This window comes from Cynocephalus volans, chromosome 1 (genome assembly GCF_027409185.1).
Source record: "Cynocephalus volans isolate mCynVol1 chromosome 1, mCynVol1.pri, whole genome shotgun sequence".
NCBI lineage: Eukaryota > Metazoa > Chordata > Mammalia > Dermoptera > Cynocephalidae > Cynocephalus > Cynocephalus volans.
In genome coordinates this window covers 134,569,767-134,588,563 of record NC_084460.1, presented here as the reverse complement: position 1 = coordinate 134,588,563, position 18,797 = coordinate 134,569,767, and positions in this window count along the sequence as shown.

Here is an 18,797-nt window from a genome sequence, read left to right as displayed (position 1 = left end):
ATTACATTTGGAGTTATTATTGATATACAGGGACTTGTTACTGCTATTTTGTTCCTTTTTTTCTGGTTATATAGTTGATCCTTTTTTTCCCCCAATCTTTCTGTGTTCTTTTGTGATTGAGCAGTTTTCTCTAGCAATGTATTTTGATTTTGTGTTATTCACTTTTAGTATGTGTCTTATAAGTTTTTGGGTTATGGTTACCATGAGGCATACAGAAACTTGTTATAGCTGTAATAGATTACTTTAGACTAATAACAATTTAAGAAAAAGATTAAACCAAAGCCAGCTCTACATTTTGGCATCACCCCGGCTCCTGCCCCACCACACACATTTTTTGACTAGTTGTTGTTTCAAGTTACATCTTTTAATATTGCTTATCTCATATATGGTTGTTGTAAATGTTTCTGTCTTTGTTAGGTTTGTCCTTTAGTCTTCATACTAAGAATGTAGTCAGTTTATTCACCAACCTTATGACATTAGAGTATTCTGATGTCATCTGTGAACTTACTTTACTGATGAATTATGCATCTCAAATGTTTTCTTCCTGCTCTTTAACATTGTCTTCTTTCAGATTGAGGAACTCCCTTTAGCATTTCTTATAATTCAGGTCTAGTGCTGATGAATTCTGTTAGCTTTTGTTTGTCTGGGAAAGACTTTATTTTCTCCTTCATATTTGAAGGTTAGTTTTACTGAGTTCAGAATTCTTGGCTGACTGTCTTTTTCCTTCAGTATCTTGCTCTCTTCTGGCCTGTAGGGTTTCTACAGAGAAATCTGCTGAGAGACATATTGGGACTCTGCTGAATGTTATATGTTTCTTTTCTCTTGCTTTCAGTATTTTTTTGCCTTTGGTTTTTGATAATTTGATTGTGAGATGCCTTGGGGTATTCCTCCTCGGATTGAATTTGATTGGTGACCTCTGAGCTTCCTGTTCCTGGATGCTGTCATCTTTCTCCATATTTGGGATATTTTCAGCAATTATTTTCCAGAATTTCCTTCTACACCTTTTCTTTTTCCTCTCCTTTGGGTATGCCAATTATACAGAGATTATTTCTCTTGAGATAGTCACACATATACTGTATTTCTGTTCATTTTTTCTTATTCTTTTTTTCTTTTTGCTCCTCTGATTGTACAATTTTGTGTTTTATCTTTGAGCTCACTGATTCTTTCCTCTGTTTGATTAAGTCTGCTGTTGGAGCTTTCTATTGAGTTTTTTCAATTCAGATAATGCATTCTTTATTTCTAGAATTTCTATTTTCTTTAAATTGATTCAATTTCTTTGTCAAGTTTCTCATTCTGCACTTGGATTGTTTTCCACATATCACTTAATTTCTATCTGTATTTTCTTGTGACTCCCTGAACATCCTTAAGAGGATTATTATGAATTCTCTGTCAGACATTTTATAAATACACTGGTCCTCCAGGTCCATTGCTGGTGCTTCATTTTCTTTCTTTGTTGGTGACATATTTCTCTGTTCTTTCTCAGTCTTTGTGTCTTTATGTTGATGCCTGGGCATTTGAAGAGACTGCTACCTCTTCTAGGTTTTATAGTATCTTTTTGGTGGTGTTAGTCCTTACTGGTGCATACCAGAGGTTTGTGTCTGGTCTAAGGTTTTGGTTAATTCCAAAATTGGGGGAACTTCCTGTGGGGACTAGCACCTGAGCTCTGTGTTGCTTTGCTGCTGATGCTCTGAGGAAGGCTTTTTGTGCAGATTGGATTTTAATTGTTGGCCTTTTAATCATGCCCAAGTCTTGTGAGATTAGATATAACTGAGCTGTGTGGAAGTTCTGGCCCTGGACTGAATCTTTCCAGCAAACTGTACCTCCCTCATGTCTATCACCCTGACTAGTCTCCACTGAGTGGGCCTGTGCTGCTCTGCCTGTACTGGCAGATCATTTACCCACTCTGCACCCCAGTGTTGTTCTGGTGGGCCAGCCTTTTCCCCTCACTCCAAATGCTTCTTTTGAGGGTGGGCCATGCACAGATCCCTTGTGATGACTCACTGGCCTCTAGGGGGCTCCTTTCTTCAGTGGGCTGCAGCACTTACTCCTATGTGAGTCTCATAGGAACACTGTCAGTGGTCTTGCTGGCCCAGGGGCTGGTATGGCGTGCTCCAAGGCCCTCTTTTGCCCTGCAGACGCCTGGCAACTTCATACAAAGGGCTCAGCTGTAGTTTTTGCTGGCTCCTGCTCCTTGTGTGCTGTACCTTCGGAGTGGTTTCTTCTTCCTCTTGCCAGGGCTTCTCCCACCTTCACGAACTTTGCAGGTCTCTTCTCCTCTTCCCTTGATCTCCGGCAGTCTCAGGTTGGTAGTCTTTGCTTTTTAGTTGTTTTAAATTGGTTGGATTGGTTGGTTGTGAGGAAGAGTGATGCTGGGGACTGTCTCTTCTGCCATCTTGATGATGTCCTTAAAGAAGTTTTTAACACTGATAATGAGGATCCAGTTGTTCATTCATTTATTGATGGTGAAATGGTTCTGAAATCAAGGTAAAAAATAGTTCTGAATCAAGGTAATCTTGATAATAGTGACAATAAAGATGTCAACACTGCAGAAAAAGTGCCTATAAGTGATATGGTGAAAATGTGTGATGGGCTTATTGAAGGACTAGAGCAGTGTTCATTCATAACAGAGAATAAATTGCATCATTTATAAAATAAAAGAGAGACTTCTAAGATAAAAACTATTGTTATGTGGCAGATGACTGAAGAAAACATTTTAAAAAGCCATCCAACAGAATGTCTCCTCATTCCTAGAGAACTCACTTCTTGGTCCCTCAACTGCTTCTGATGTTTCCTCTCACCTATAAAATAAAATACTGTGTACAGTAACTTTTTAGTCAAAACACAGCATCATAGGTGAAGATCGAAAGTCTGCTGTTGTTTGTCTTTGCTGTTGTTTAACAGCTGATACAAGTATGCTGGTGATGCTACAGTGCTGCTTAATTACCCTGAACACATTATTTTTTCACTGTAATAATGGTGTGTCATATGTATATATTTTGTGTACTTATGTACTCCGTGTGAATTAAAAAATGATTGCTTATTGGTAGCAAATATGTTCAGAGTCAGTAATGATGGTAATGTGAAAACCACCCACTGTCCAGATGGGTGGCTGAGACAGAGACACCTTTGTCTTCTGATGGTTCAATGTACACAAACTTTGTTTCATGCACAAAAGTTTTGGAAATATTTTATAAAATTATCATCAGCCTATGTGTATAAGGTGTATATAAAACATAAATGAGTTTTATGTTTAGACTTGGGTCCCTTCTCCAAGATATCTCACTTTTTATATGCAAATATTCCAAAATCTAAAAAAAATCTGAAATCTAAAACATTTTTGATCATAAGCATTTTGGATAAGGGATACTCAACTTGTATTAGATACTGAACATGAACAGATCTGTGCCATCAGACCTCCATGGAACATAGGAAAAGAAACATCAGAATCACAAAAAAGTCTTAAGTTGAGACTTTATATTAAATGAATTTAAATTTTCACTTGGAAATATAAAATAAAGAATTATCAAACATTTGAGATGAATCAACAGAATAGAAAGGAGGACCATATGAATAAATAGGACCAACTCCAGTAAGAACAGATAATTTTGGAATTAAAATATAACCTTATATGAACTTATTTTTTTGTAATTGCAGAGAATGGGGACAATTTTAAATTTATAAACAAGACTGAGAAACTGTGAAAAGTGAATAATGGGAAAATAAAAATAATTTTTATTAAATGAACACACAATAACAACAACAACAACAAGAATCAAGAGAAAGGCTAAAAATTCCGATGACTATTTCTGAAGAAATCATTGTTGATTTGAAAGTTAGACTTGAAGTTTAAAGTGAGATCAGAAAGAATGAAGGCAGGAAATAATTAAATTATAGAATAAAACTTCTCTGAGTTGTAGAAAGACACAAGTCTTCAATTTGTAAAAGTTCACCATATAAACTGGTAAAAATAAAAATAAGCATTTAGACAAATCCTGGTTAAATTTCTGGACTCTAAAGACAAAGATAAAAACTGTAACAAGTTCCAGAGAAAACAACAATAAAAATGTTACTTACCCAATAGATATTGGCAGTTGTCTTCCAGTAATCCATTTCCCCAAATTATTATTGTTGTTGTTGTTGTTGTTGTTATTATTATTATTATTATTATTATTATTATTATTATTCTCATATCTGCTTTTATCAGGTGACTAGTAATCTCTGTTTTTATTTAGGGAAGGTAGAAATCTTCCCCAAGGGGAAGAATTGTGATGTTCTTATTCCTCTTGCAAAGATTGATTTGGGCATGGAAATGTAATGAAATTCTGGTTTATGGAACAAAAGGGGGAGTCTATCTCTGGAAGAAAGTTTTTCTATTTTAAGGAGAAAGAGAAAAGAAAAACAAATAAAGTAACTAACAAAAACCGGTATGTGATGTGTGTGATTCCCGGAATTCTGGCTATGTCTTGGCCATAAGGACATCTGGTCAATATAGTTTAGATAGTATTAAAAAAATAGAAATATAGGTTCTTAGCAACACTGAATTAACTTTCACTGGAACTATCTTATCACTAGCCTTCACAGTGAAAAAGAGTTTATTTGTTTGTATGCTTTACTCTTCGAGTTAAGTGATCTCTAACTTGCAACAGTAGCAAACTAACTGTACACCTACCAAAGATCAAGAATATGGGGGGTGTCACAATTCCCAGCTACAACCCTGGTTACTAAAAGATATTGAAAAATAATTTCAGAGGTTTAAATGATATCTTACCATAGAATTCCCTACCTAGTCTAACTATGATCAAGTGTGAGAGTAAAATATTTATTTTTGCTGAAGCAAAACTTCAAAATGTTCATCACTCACCACACACACTCTATGGAATAAAAAAGATGATTTGGAAACATAGTCCTGCAACATGAAAAAGGAATAGAAGTAAGAAAAAGGATGCATTATTAAGAAAAATGAGTAGAAATTATCACCCAGAAAAAAGTGAAGGAAGCTAGAAATAAAATGTAAAGTACTCTTAAATTAAATGTTATAATCTCAAAGACTTTTAAGTGGCAAAGTTTTAATAATACAGGATTGCATTTCCTTCTGAGTGTAGAAGTACCATAAATCCAAGCACTTAACTATCAAAATATGAATGTGTTAAGCTATCATTTAATGACAGAAATGGATTGCATGAAAGTAAAATATAGTTTATTTCCTTTTAATTTTTTTTTACGGAAGATACACCCAAACAAAATGACAGAGCTATATTAAAAACAATAGCTTGAAACAAAAATATAGCTAGCGTATGCTAACAAAAAAAACCTATTATCAGTATTTGAAAAATAGACTTTAGTTTTAATGTGTTATAACATTTTATTTTGAGAAAAATTTGTTTTATATTGAGAAAAAGTTAATAAATCAGAAAATTTTAATTTTTATTAATCTTTTTATTACCCTCTCATCATCATAACATCAAGGATATAAAGCAAAATCCACATGAAGATATAAACAAATTCATAACTTTACTGAGAGACTTTAATCTATCTCTCTTGGAAATTTACAGAGGAAGAAAATAATAAGATAATAAAAAGTTTGAGTAACACCATCACTACATTCAGTGTAATAGGTATATGTGTAAAACTTTGTACCAATAAACGGAAGGTACACATTCTTTTCAGATATCCATAAAACATTCTTAAAAATTGAGCACATTATTATTTTGCAAATATGATATCTACTAATTCTAAGTAGGAAAATTTTACAAATTCTATAACCACAAGCAATAAAATATACATGAAGCAGAAAAATATATTCAAAATAAATTCATTTAATTTTCAAATATATTTCTGAAATTTCTCAAAAAATATTTTTTTTTTAAATTCTACCTTTAATTTCCTTTAATTTATCTTGATATTTTTTTTTTTTAATTTTATTTTGTCGATATACATTGTGGCTGATTATTGCTCCCCATCACCAAAACCTCCCTCCCTTCTCCCTCCCCCCTCCCCCCCAACAATGTCCTTTCTGTTTGCTTTTAAAATGCACTTATATAAGTGGATTTTAAAGGGAATACTAAAATTTACAGTTACAAATTTTTGTAAACAACAAGGATAGAATAACATATAAAAAGGCAGCTCGCACAATTTACAGAGAAAGATTCACAGTCTGATGATCTACATCTTCAATTTAGAGAACTAGCCATATAAACCTACACAAAGTAGAAAAAGAAGCATTAACACAGATAAAGGAGAGATCCCTAAACTAGAGAAATAAAAGCATGAATAAAAATCACTAGAAACAAGAAATATGGTACAAATATAGATAGAAATTTAAAACTAGAAGACTGAAAACTTCTAGAAGATTTAAAACTTCATACCAGTAAGTTTGAAAATTCAGTTATGAAATAAAAATATATAGATGTTTTCCAAGATATTATACTCAGCACTCGAGGAGAGACAGAATACCTAAGCAAAAAGAAAACTGAAAAGTAGTAAAACGTCTCACTTTTGAAAAGTCATTAGGCCTAAAGATTTTACAGTGATTCTACCACATCTTTAAATACATTATTTAAAATATATCTGAGCATTAAAAATATGAAAAGCTTCTATATTACTCAGGATACCACAGTTACAAACATTTCAACAATATCAGTGGTTTAACATATGACAGTTTACATGTTGATCTAACGAAGTCTGATAAGGGCATGGTTGAGACTTTCAGACAGCCCTTCTCCATGTGGTGATTGAGTCTTCAGCGCTGCTAATATTTTGTGCTTCAGGTATCTCTACCCACTGCCTCCAGGTTCAGGGTAATAGGAGAAGAGAAAACATAGAGAACTGGAAGAGAGATAATGACTTCCACAGCTTCACATCTCATCCCGAGATTAAGTTCATGTCTGAGCCCAGACTCTAAAGGAGTGCACATGTACAAAATAAAATAAAACGTGACAAACTGAAAGAAAAAAAATTAGACTAATCCTTCTCATTGAGATTGAGCTGCTCTAAGCAAAACATGGACCAATCATTTTTAGCTTTGCAACAGAGTCTATTAATTATTAACAACCTAATGAACTACTTAATGTCTTAAAAAAAGTTTCTGATAAGAATGCCTTGAAGGATACAAAACAAACAAACAAACCTCCTTTAGCTGATAAATAATATCTCCTTTAAAAATACGGAAAACAATGCAATCAAAACCAAAAACGCTGAAAATATTAGAAGTGTTACAATTAAAATAGAAAATAATAAAAGGAAGTATGTCATCAGCCCCACTTAAGTACTTTATAGATAGCTCTAGTCAGTGCAATATATCTTGAAAACAAAATGAATTCTAGATATTGGAGAATAAGAAAAAAATTTTACTTTTGGAAACAACACGAGACCTACTAGGAAAATACAAGTGTCTAACTATATATTGGAATAAATAGGATAGATAAGCAGTGTGGCACAAACTCAAATGGAGAAAATGTGTTTCCCTATACACTAGTAATTAAGATATGCTGGGGAGAATGTCATGTAAACATACACGAGCACACAATTACCTAAATGAAGTAAACTATATACATTAAATAAGTCCTGAATAAACAGAGAGATGTTCCATGTTACTGGACATGAAGACTTTCTAAGGTAAAATACCTACTTACCTAATATATCTATAAAACAGATGCACTCTCAATCAAATTTCCCCTTCTTTTCCATCTTCTCTTCTAGCACTTGACCAGTTCATTTTCCCCCTGCAATATAAGAAAAAATATAAGGAAAAAGTGAGATTCAGTTTGCGTCAGGGTTGTTTTAGAGAGGGTAGGATATATATTTCTTAGGAATGTATCTTCCCAGAATTGTAGTTACTTAAAGAGAGTAAGATACAATGTTTAGATTCCATATTGTACAATTACTTAAAGACATATATGACATTTATATACCAAATCATATTTTTGTGAAATTATTTTCAACAATCAAATAATGTTTTTGATTTTGTTTTTTAGGATTAAGTCACAAATCACTCTCAGGGTAAACTTAAGGCCTGCTGACTGCATTCTGACATGAACAGGTTATTATGCCCCTGATTTATTCCTGAGCTCTAGGAGTGCAGAAAAAATAATAACTAATCTTTATCCATTTTTGTTAACAACTAATTTATCTCTCTAAAATATCTCTTAATTGTTCAAAATAGTGTTTTTTTTTTTTTTTTTTTTTTTGTCTTTTTCGTGACCTGGGTACTCAGCCAGTGAGCACACAGGCCATTCCTATATAGGATCCGAACCTGCGGTGGGAGCGTCGCTGCACTCCCAGTGCCACCGGGTCAGCCCCAAAATAGTGTTTTGAACACAAAATGCATAACAGTTTATTACTTAGGCCTTCTAGACAAGACTTTTCTAGCTACCCCAAATCTAGATATTTTGGAGGATTAAATCAGAATAAAGGAATTGAAGGATGTTATCAAAATTCTTTATTGTGTATTTCATGTATTCCCAGGAAGGAGTCCATTATCATGTAGCACTCACTAAGTCATTTAATACTATTTAGGATTCTTCCTGTTGTGACCTCCTCTGCTCTCAAAGCTGCCTCAACTGATGTTTAGTGCTGGCCATCAGGCTACTTTCTCCGAGGTTCCTCTACCTTTCAGTAGATGCTGCTAGCACCTTCCATGGCGATCACTGTGCTGGTGCTGATTTCTTTGAAAATCGTAATGTATCAAAGGCACCTTGCATTCCATGCAGAGGTCGGGATAATGCTCCTTTCTTCCTACCTTCTCTTTGAATCGAACTTTGTTACTGATACCCAGCAGAGCCATTTGTACCTTGTATTAGTTTCCTATTGCTGCTGTAACAAACTTAGTGGCTTATAACAGCACAAATTTATTATCTTATAGGTTTGCATATTAGATGTCCAACATAGGCTTCACTGGGCTCCAGTTGGGATCTTACAGGACCACACTTGCTCTTCAAGGCTCTGGGAGAGAATCGGCTTCCTTGCATTTTCCAGCATCTAGTGGCCACCTATATTCCTTGGTGTGTGCCCCCTTCCTCCATCTTCAAAATCAGCAACTTTACATCTCTGATCATTCTTCCGTAGTCGCATACCTTTCTAACCCCAGCCAAGAAAGTCTCCTTGTTTTAAGAACCCATATGATTAGATTGGGCCCACCTGGATAATGGAGGATAACCTCCCCATCTCAGGGTCCTTAATCATATCTGCAAAGTCCCTTTTGTAGTATTCACAGATTCCAAGAATTAGGACATGAACACCTTTGGGGGCCCATTATTCTGCCTGCTACACTCCCAAACAGTGCATAGAGTTTTTGGTATGAACAGCTCCTTTCATTGTGTTTTTAAGTTTCCCCCTTTTCCTTTGTAGAATTCAAGCATTAAAGCCTTTATTATACCTGAGGGTATAATCTGTGAGACAGATTCATACTTCTATCCCAATTCTCCTTGAAAACATTTCTGGTCATTGCCTGTTTGCACTAAGATCCACTTCCTACCCTAGTATGTTTCTTAGCTTGTCTATATTTGCTATGTGTTGCTATATTATGTTTTAGGGCTCCCAGATATGTTTAGCCAATGGGAGGCACTGGTGGAATGCTAGAGCGCTGCAGGAGTAGAGAAGCCAAGGCATTTCCTGACTTAGCAGTTTCTGGTAGGGGCTGTGTCTCCTTCCGGGTAGCAGGTGCTGTCTGAACAGCTCTCCTTTTGTAAACCCGGCTCCCATCAAGCAAGCCTGGCTGTGGTTCTAGCTCTGCCTAGATGCCCCCAGCTTCTAATTTCTGATAATGCCACTTCCCTACTTTGTTTCTCCAGCACCTCCAGGTGGCTTTCTGCCTTTTTCAATCATTTGGTTATTCACCACGTCCTGCTTGGCTTCTCATTTCTTTCATTACTGGTGTAACTACTTCCTTATATTAAGTCCCCTGTGTTTAAAACATCAAGAGTGTTTCATGTTTCCTCACTGGCCTCTAACCAATACATAAACAAAGTGTGCTCTCCTTTATGGACAATCAGTCCAAAGTCTCATACAACCAGGTGACCAGGTATGCTCAGGTAGTCTGAATCCCAGAGCTGAGTATGGCTTCACTTCAATGTTGACTTCTGCTAAATGCAATCCCAATTACTAATTGAAAAGTGTTTGGTTCTTCATAAATGTAGTGGGATATCTTATTTATATTGGTTGAGTATTAGTAGAGACTTTGGAATCAATAAGTTCTGAAAAGAATAAACTTTAGTATTAACCTTACTTTCATATGGCTGGATTGGGAAACAAAAAACTAAATGTTAGCAATTGGCTTTAAAGTTTCTTTATATAAGAAGCTGAAACTTCTGGAGGAAATGGCCCACACGTGAGAAGTTCCTGGTCAGAATACTAAAAAACTGTTACAGGAAAACTAATTTGAAATTACTTGCTGTTATGCACTGAATTGTATCCCCCCAAATTTATACATATTAACCTCCAATACCTCAGAATGTGATTGTATTAGGAGATAGGTCTTTAAAGAGATAATTAAGTTAAAATGAGGCAGCTGGGGTGAGTTTTATTCCAAGCTGATTGGTATTCTTATAAGAAGAGAAAATTTGGGCACACCAGGGATATGTGTGCACAAAGAAAAGGCCATGTGAAAACACAGTGAGAAAGTGGCCATCTGTAAGCCAAGGAGAGAAGCCTCAGAAGAAATCAAACCTGCCAACACCTTGATCTTGGGATTCTACCTTCCATAACTGTGAAAAAATAAATTTCTGTTTAAGCTATCCAATCTGTAGTATTCTGTTACACTAGCCCTAACAAATTAATACACTTGCATTCTCTGATATAAACCTCTCCCATTGCTGCAAATGTCAATAGACTCTGTTACACTCACAAAAAGTCTTCTGTGAAGTGTGTTATTTCGGTGGTGGGGGGAGGGGACAGTGAGGAGAGGGTGAGGTGTTGTCATAGAAGGACCAAAGAAAGAGCTGTGTTCTACGTCTATATTAGTGATTTCCAGAGAGAAGAGAGCTGAAAAGGAGACATGAAAATGGAGAGTTCTATATAGAGCTGGACTATGGAAACACTGAGGACCAGGACAGCATCACCGTGCTGATCTGACCTCAACATGCTCACCCCAAACACATGCAACTCACTCCACCCTCTGAGAAGTCCTGGAAAAAAGGGTTCATAATCATACAATGGTGTGTGAGTGAGCCAAATTTTATTTAAATCTTAAAAGCTATTTGGATATGCTTATTTTTCTGCTCTGGTTTTTGATGGAAATTGAAAATAGCTAAATGAAAGAGCTGAGGAAATGGCTGAAGGAAGACTGAGCACTTCAGATCTAAGATATCATAAAATGACAATGGACATGTGATCAATGAATGACATTTATCTACATTAAAGTGAGCAAATATGTGAGGGAGGGAGAATACTACGTACACACCCCCTTTAAAAATGGCAACTGTAGCAGCTTACAGCTTCATATCAAGAGAAAGAAACCTTAATTTGACTAGAATACACATGATTTCATGTCACTCATGCATAAACACCCACAGACCACGCACTTAGGCTGATTTATCTTTTCTCAAATGTTCCTTCGGCATGAAATAGTCTTCCTTCCTTCGGGTGCATGTTCAAATACTAAAATTCCTCAAGCATTAACTGTCATCTCCTCTTACAGCATTGCTGGATTACCCCAAATTAGATGAATCACCCTTGCCTCTTTTTTCCTCTTTTGAACTTTTTACATATTCATTTTACTACTAGATTGTAAACTGTTACTTCTTTCTTTGTTCTTTAACAGTATATAGAAAAATTTATAAATACAATGGGTGCTGAATCAATATTTGCTAGATAAAAATTTGGTTTGGATGCTTTAATTTATGAATTTAAGGAAACAATAACCTATAATTCAAAACCAATTTTAATCCAAGGTAAAGAGTCCATTGTTTCTTTCCCACTTAAGTATTAGTATCCATAAATGTGAGGATAATTTCTCGTCATTGCACTTGGACTGTCATTTCATTATCTCATGTTAGGTTACAGAGGAGGAAGTGGGCACAAGGAGTAGGAAACTGGCCCAAATTATACAATATTTTTAGACAATAGTCCAGTAGTGCTTCTAATGTTTTCCTTAGATACTAAAGTTTGCTACTTCTCTATGAGAGATGCCAAAATTACACATATTAGTCAATGATGTTTGCTTGTATACAGTAAAGTCCAATTCAATAATTGCTTTCTTGACAACTATTCTTTACTATATTCAGATCTAAGGGGGATAAAAATAATTACGACACGATATGGTTGTCCCCAATAAGCTGACAAAGTGAGAAGATGAGTCATAAACATACAATTTTTAGATAGTAGTACAAGCAAAGATGTAATAATCACACAGATAATCAATGACAAAATGATTGGTTACAATGCTGTCAGGATTTAAACTTGACTTTGTTAAGGCACCCTGGTGGAAGAAACAGGTACATATGCAGCAAAAATGAATACAATTCAATCACAATAGCACTCATTGGTTAGAATTTTGCTTGAGCTTTGGGCTAATTATAACACTCCTTAAACTTTGACCTGTTCTGGATTTCAGTACTACTTATGAATTTTCCATCATTCTCTGGTAACTGACCTGCTTTGGTTTCCCAATTTTTGGCTTAAGACTCCTGTTATCTATCTGGCAAATGTATAGAAGATTGTATGATTCATAATGATAGCATTAGTTACTATGTACTTAGCATGTTTTATGTGCCATGCCCTCTGCTATGTGATTTATGTTATTCTTATAACTATTCTAAGGTAAATTTCATTTTTTACATTTATAAATGAGGAAAATAATTATATTAAAAATGAGAAAAATGGGGGTCAAGGGGTTAGGTAACTTTCTTTAGGACACAAGTGAGTGGTAAAAATGGATTCACACCCCACCTTGCGGTCTTGGAAAGGTACTTGATGCAATCATCTTAGAGTCACTGAAGGCAAGATTGTATTGAAGATTATCTGAGATTACTTAAAAGAGAGACATCTTGCAGAAGACTAAGGTGAAGGCACCTCTGAGTCTCTGAGAGGGACCTCAGATGCATAACTCTAGAGGGAAATGGGTCCAATCAATTCATTTTTTAGAGTGCCTAAATGCAGAAGTAGACAGAAAATAGGCAAAAGAAAGAGGTCAAGTTCTGGGATTTATAAAGTGGCCACTGCTAAGCCTGTCATGCATATGATGTGGGAGGCCAAGCATATGAACGTGCTTTGAAAGGACAGATTGTCTGGTTCTATTAGCTCTATTAGTTCACAATTAGTGTCCTTGGGCAGTAGCTAGAATGAGTCCTCAGAAGCAGCCTTCTCAGTAAGCTGCTATAGACGAGTATGTTGTTAGTACTACCTTCATGATTTCAGTTGGAGACACATTTTCCTATTCTCTCCTCTTACCACTAGAGGTTGCCACAGCAACCAAGAACTGCTGTGAGGCAGAAATAGCACAGCGGTTTAGAGTTGCCCATTAAGCTGCCCTTCACTACTGCTACAACTGTGTGGTGTTATAGCCAAATCCTTTGAGAATTGCTTTTGGCACTGCATTTCCATAGTTTGAGGGGACACATGTACAAATAATATTAGTAGGTCATTTATTTTTCAAAAATGCCAACCAAATGGGGATGGTTTCATGCAATATTTTTTTCTTCTGGTAGAGGAAGACCTCAGGTACTCTGCTCTTAGAGTGTAAATAAAACTAGCATTTATTTTCAAGTTAAAATGAATGTTGGATAAGCATCTAGAACAACATGACCAGTGACCAGAAGGAAAAAGAGAGTTAGAGGTAGACATGGATCATCTATGTCAGACTGCCACGTAGAAGTTGAAAGGTCTGTTCGGCACATACACTGCGATGTGAATGGGACCCCAGAGCCATGCACTTGCACAGCTTGTTCAAGCTCACACAGGGACTTTGTGCTGGAAGAGAGACAATGTAATTACGGACATTTATCGAAGGAGGGGGTATAGGGAAAGAACTTCGAGAAATGCTCAAATGTAGTGGGTAACAGGAAAAGGAAGGGATGGGAAAGACGGAGAGGTCAGAGAAGCATAAGGTGGGTTCAAAATGATATAGTTGCCATGATTCATGTCTGTTTCTTCCTGTGTATGGACATGATGTCCAAAACTATCATCAAGACTAAATTTTTCCAAGTGCAAGCAGATTGTTGCTCTCCCTTCCCAATGTAAAGTCTCTTTCTCTTTCTATCTTTGTGTGTGTGTCTGTCTCTATTTCTGTGTGTGTGTGTGTTTTGCTCTCTGCCTGTGTCTCTCTCTCTTGAAAACACATACAGTAGTATTTGACACTCTCTCTGCTAGTTTCCTTGTCAGATAAAATCAGTTAATTAGAGGTAAATGATATTTGACAGAGCACTATTTACCCACAAAAGAGGTTGCTCCTACTTAAATTGATGTTAATTGGGAAACTTCATTCCCTTTCCTATTCTATATAGAATACTTTGATTTTAATGCCCGATCCTCCTCTAAAGAATTGCATTTAGCCTTTAAAATTTTATGAGGAAAATATTTTGTGGTAATTCGACAGCCGTATTTACTTACAGTAATCCCCCCTTAACTGCAGTTTCACTTTCCGGTTTTGGTTACCTGTGGTCAACCATGGCCTGAAAATATTAAATGAAAAATTCCAGAAATAAACAATTCAAAAGTTTTAAATTGCATGCCATGCTGAGTAGCTTGATGAAATTACATGCTGTCCTGCTCCAACCCTTTCTTGGATGTGAATCATCCCTTTTTCCAGGGTATTCACATTGTATACACTACCAGCCCATTAGTCACTTAGTAGGCATCTTGGTTACCAAATTAAAAGAAAAAAAACATACTATATACAGGGTTTGGTATTATCCTCAGATACAGGCATCTGCTGAGGGTCTTGGAATGTATCCCCCATAGATAAAGGGGGACTACTGTACATTATATTTGTAAAGGAATATCAATGCTTTTTTTCTTTTTCTTTCTTTTTTCTTGGCCCCTGACTAGTACTGGGATCCAAACCTTTGATCACACTAGAACCAGCTGAACCAACTGGCCAGTCTAAGAATTTTAAAGTTTAAAGCCATCCTATCAGCACCTGATCACCATCATTTGATACACTGTGTTTGAGGTCTTTGGCCCAAAAGTTGAATTTCAAAAACTGTGTCCTTAGAGACATTTTCTTTCCAAAAGAATGGAATAATTAGTTCCTAAGAAATGGCACAACCACACATTGTCAATGTAATTAAGTGTGCTGCTGCCAAAGTCAGACAAGCCTACATTTCTGTCATCCTGCCTAATGCCAGAGCCAACATATTTTTTGCTTATTATTTTATAATCACTACTTAGAGAAGCTTAAGGAAGCTTCTTAAATCCCAGGAAAACCATAAAATAAGACTGCCTAGCATGCCAGCAATGCTCCAATATTAAAACATAGTCATTTAGCTCATCCCCTACCACTTGTCTTTTGTAGAAATGTGCCAATTACATAGAAATTATTCTGTTTTCTAAAATCATTAGAAGATAGTTTTCCATGACTTTGTCCTGTAATCAGTGACAATGTGTAATAATGTGGATCTTCAATAGTGAGAAATAAATTTCATCAGCATCTTTTTTAGGCCAAGCCCTATGCAAATGGTGAACAGATTTGACTTATTTTTCCTTGGTTCCTATTCATCCACTTTTAACTAACTCTGTTATGGAGTGGGGTAGCAATTATTTTTGGCTGCACATGTCAGTGTTTCTCTCATTACCATTTTTGGTATCAGGCTTCACCCTCATGGTGACGGGATGGGATATTTACAGGGCTCAGACTTAACCAAGCATAGTTACTCCATCACCCTGGACACTGTTATGGGAGCTTGACTCAAGTACGCAGGGTTGCCAGACAACATACTGGATTCCCACTAAAATTTGAATTTCAGATAAACAGTGGCTAAGGGTCTAGGTTATGGCGTTATTCCCTCCTCTGTAGAAGTCTTGTCAAATATTGTTTGGGACATATTTATACTGATATAGACTGATACTAAAGTACTATTTGTTTTTATATGAAAATCAATTTTAACTGGGTGTCCTTTACTTTTGTTTAAATTCAACAGTACTAAAAGTAGAACCAGAGCTTCTCTCTCTCTCTCTCTTTTTATATGAACACTAGGAAAGATAATTTCTGTTGGGGGGGCGGTATATGGCAAGATTAAATAGAAACCCATCTGTTAGACACTTTCCCTGGTGAATAAGAGAAGAGAGTTTCTCTAGAAAAGTAAGCCAAGTAGAGGGAAGCACTTGAGACGGCAGAATAGATAGAGACCCCTGAGTTCCATCTCCTATCCACAGGTCCTGGTTCTACTGTTCTTCCTCTTTATACTATGCTCTATCCCCAGCATCCTTCCTGGTTATGTGAGCTAATAATTTATCTTTTCTTACATAAGCAAGTGTGAGTGGAACACTATCTCTTTTAGCATCCGTATTTGTCGTACTCCTATAGAGTGTATGACACTCTCATACTTCCTTTCGCCTTCTCCACCTTTTTTCCACCGATGTCCCTCAGTACTTCAGCTTGCCCTACGTGCGTAATGCACTTAGACCTCCTCTCCCCACACAAGCTGCCCACAGTACCTAGAACACTGTTTTGCCTCAAGAGGATCTTAAAAATTCTTGTTGAAGAAGTCAGTGGATAGAGTCCCAGGAAATAGGAAGTCACTGTAATACCTTTATTAAATAGAGCTATAATAAATAGAATTTTTAGAAGGAGAAATATGTCAATAGCAATCCCTCATGTTTCAGTTGGAAACCATTTTCTTTTTTTCTTACCAGTGTGAGGATAGGGAAACTTGATTCTTTCCTGCAAACAGTAGTTCTTTAGAGGACTGGAGAGGAAACAGCTTGTTTTCATATCTCAATGAAAAGTAATTCCTTCCAAACCCTTAGCTTTGGTTGCTTTTGTCATCTTGATACCCTACTCTGGACCCTCTGCCAGTGGCCAGCCTCAGAATCGATCTTTTAGGAAGCAAGAATCCCCCAGAGAATGTGCATGCTGAGCTGCTCTCATGTTTGCTGCTGGGCAGTTGATTCTCTGTGAACTCAATGCCACAAAGACCTTTGTGGGCAGAGTCCTTCATGGAGAAGAGGAGAAACTGAAGCACACTTCTCTCTCTCTCTCTCTCTCTCTCCCTCCTTTTCTTCCTTCCTTCCTTTCCTTCCTTTCCTTCCTTTGTTTCTTTTTTTCTTTTTTTACTTACTGCATGTAGAAATGATATTCTCTGTAAGAAAAATGTTCTTTATTCATTCAGGAAAAAAGTGGAGTTCAAATTAACCAAAGAATGAACATGGAAAGACAAAAGCTTGTGGAGATATAAGAACAGAAAAGCAGACACTTTGCTTCTTGCATATATAAAGTAATTTTAAAAATCAAAGACAAACTAAAATTGCCAGTAGTGGTCCTTGAGGCCAGAAAGAAATCATTTAAAAATATGTCTTAAAGAAAGAGTAAAAAAGTGAAGATGAATGAGACAACTGCTGGCAAATGCTGTACACTTTCTTCTAGGTTTTGAGAACATTTTGGATTAATGGTCAAGCTAAGTTCCCTGTGACTAACTGGGTGTATATCTTAGTCGATTTTCTGCTGCTGTAACAGAATAAAGACTGCTGGTAATTTATTTAGAAAATAAGTTTATTTGGCTCCCAGTTTGGGAGGCTGGGAAGTCTGAAAGCATGGCTCTGGTATCCAGTGACGGTCATTCCATGGCAAAAAGATGCCACAGGGCTAAAGATTGTGACAGCATGTGAGACAGAGGGGGAAAGGGGCCACAATTTCATGATAACTAACCCACTTCCACAATAACAGCATTAATCCATTCATGAGGGCAGACTCCGCATGAAACTAATCACATCTTAAAAGCCCCACCTCTTAGTACTATGACAATGGCAGCTAAATTTTGAGATGAGTTTTGGAGGTGACATTCAAACCATAGCAGTTCACACTGTCAGGTCTAGCACGTGGGCTTTCCCACCTCTGTAGAGAACATGTCAATTAGTTTCGGCTTCATGGAACATTATCTGTAAACCTGTAAAAGTAGTAGGCTAATATGGCCATAGATTACTGGTAAAATTCACTTTAAAATCTTTACCCTCCCTTCCTTGAAAAAAGAAGAGGCCCACCAGCATGACTTACTGGGCTAGGACAAGGCCAGATATCAGGAGTCCTGATACTTAACACGGTTATTTCATTAGGAAGGTTTAGAGCCTGTGGAAAAGGCACAGGTGGGGAGCTGAATCTCAAAAAGGACTGGCAGATTAGGGAAATCAACCCTCTAGGCCAGGGACTTCAATAGTGTGAAATAAATAACTGCACTTGATAGCTAATATAGTAACTAGAATCCGCTGCTTGGGGTCCTGACGAAGAGAATGAGGTGATTAAAACCAGATTAATCTCTACACTTTGCCCTGAGCAGAATCCAACATAAACCAACTTCTTTGTTAACCTTCACTATCCCCCATGTTGGGTAGGAATATTGTGGTCAAAATGGAAGAAAGTGAACAGAGTCCCGGGTGAGGTGGAGAGTGGAGCAGGAGATGGGGAAGTAAGTGTGAGCAGGAGGGTGACGAGCACTTCAAGTAGTCGTACTTTGTCCTCGCTACTTCTTTTTATACACTATTATAGACTTCAAACAGTTTCTATATCCAAAATCTTCACAAGACTCTTCAAAAGAATATCTATACACAGTTGGGTACATATGATGAAACTGAGCCTCAAGAGATTAGTGTCATGCTCAAAGTCACCTGAATAATAAATAGCACAGCCTGGATGGCCTCCAGTCCAGAGCACA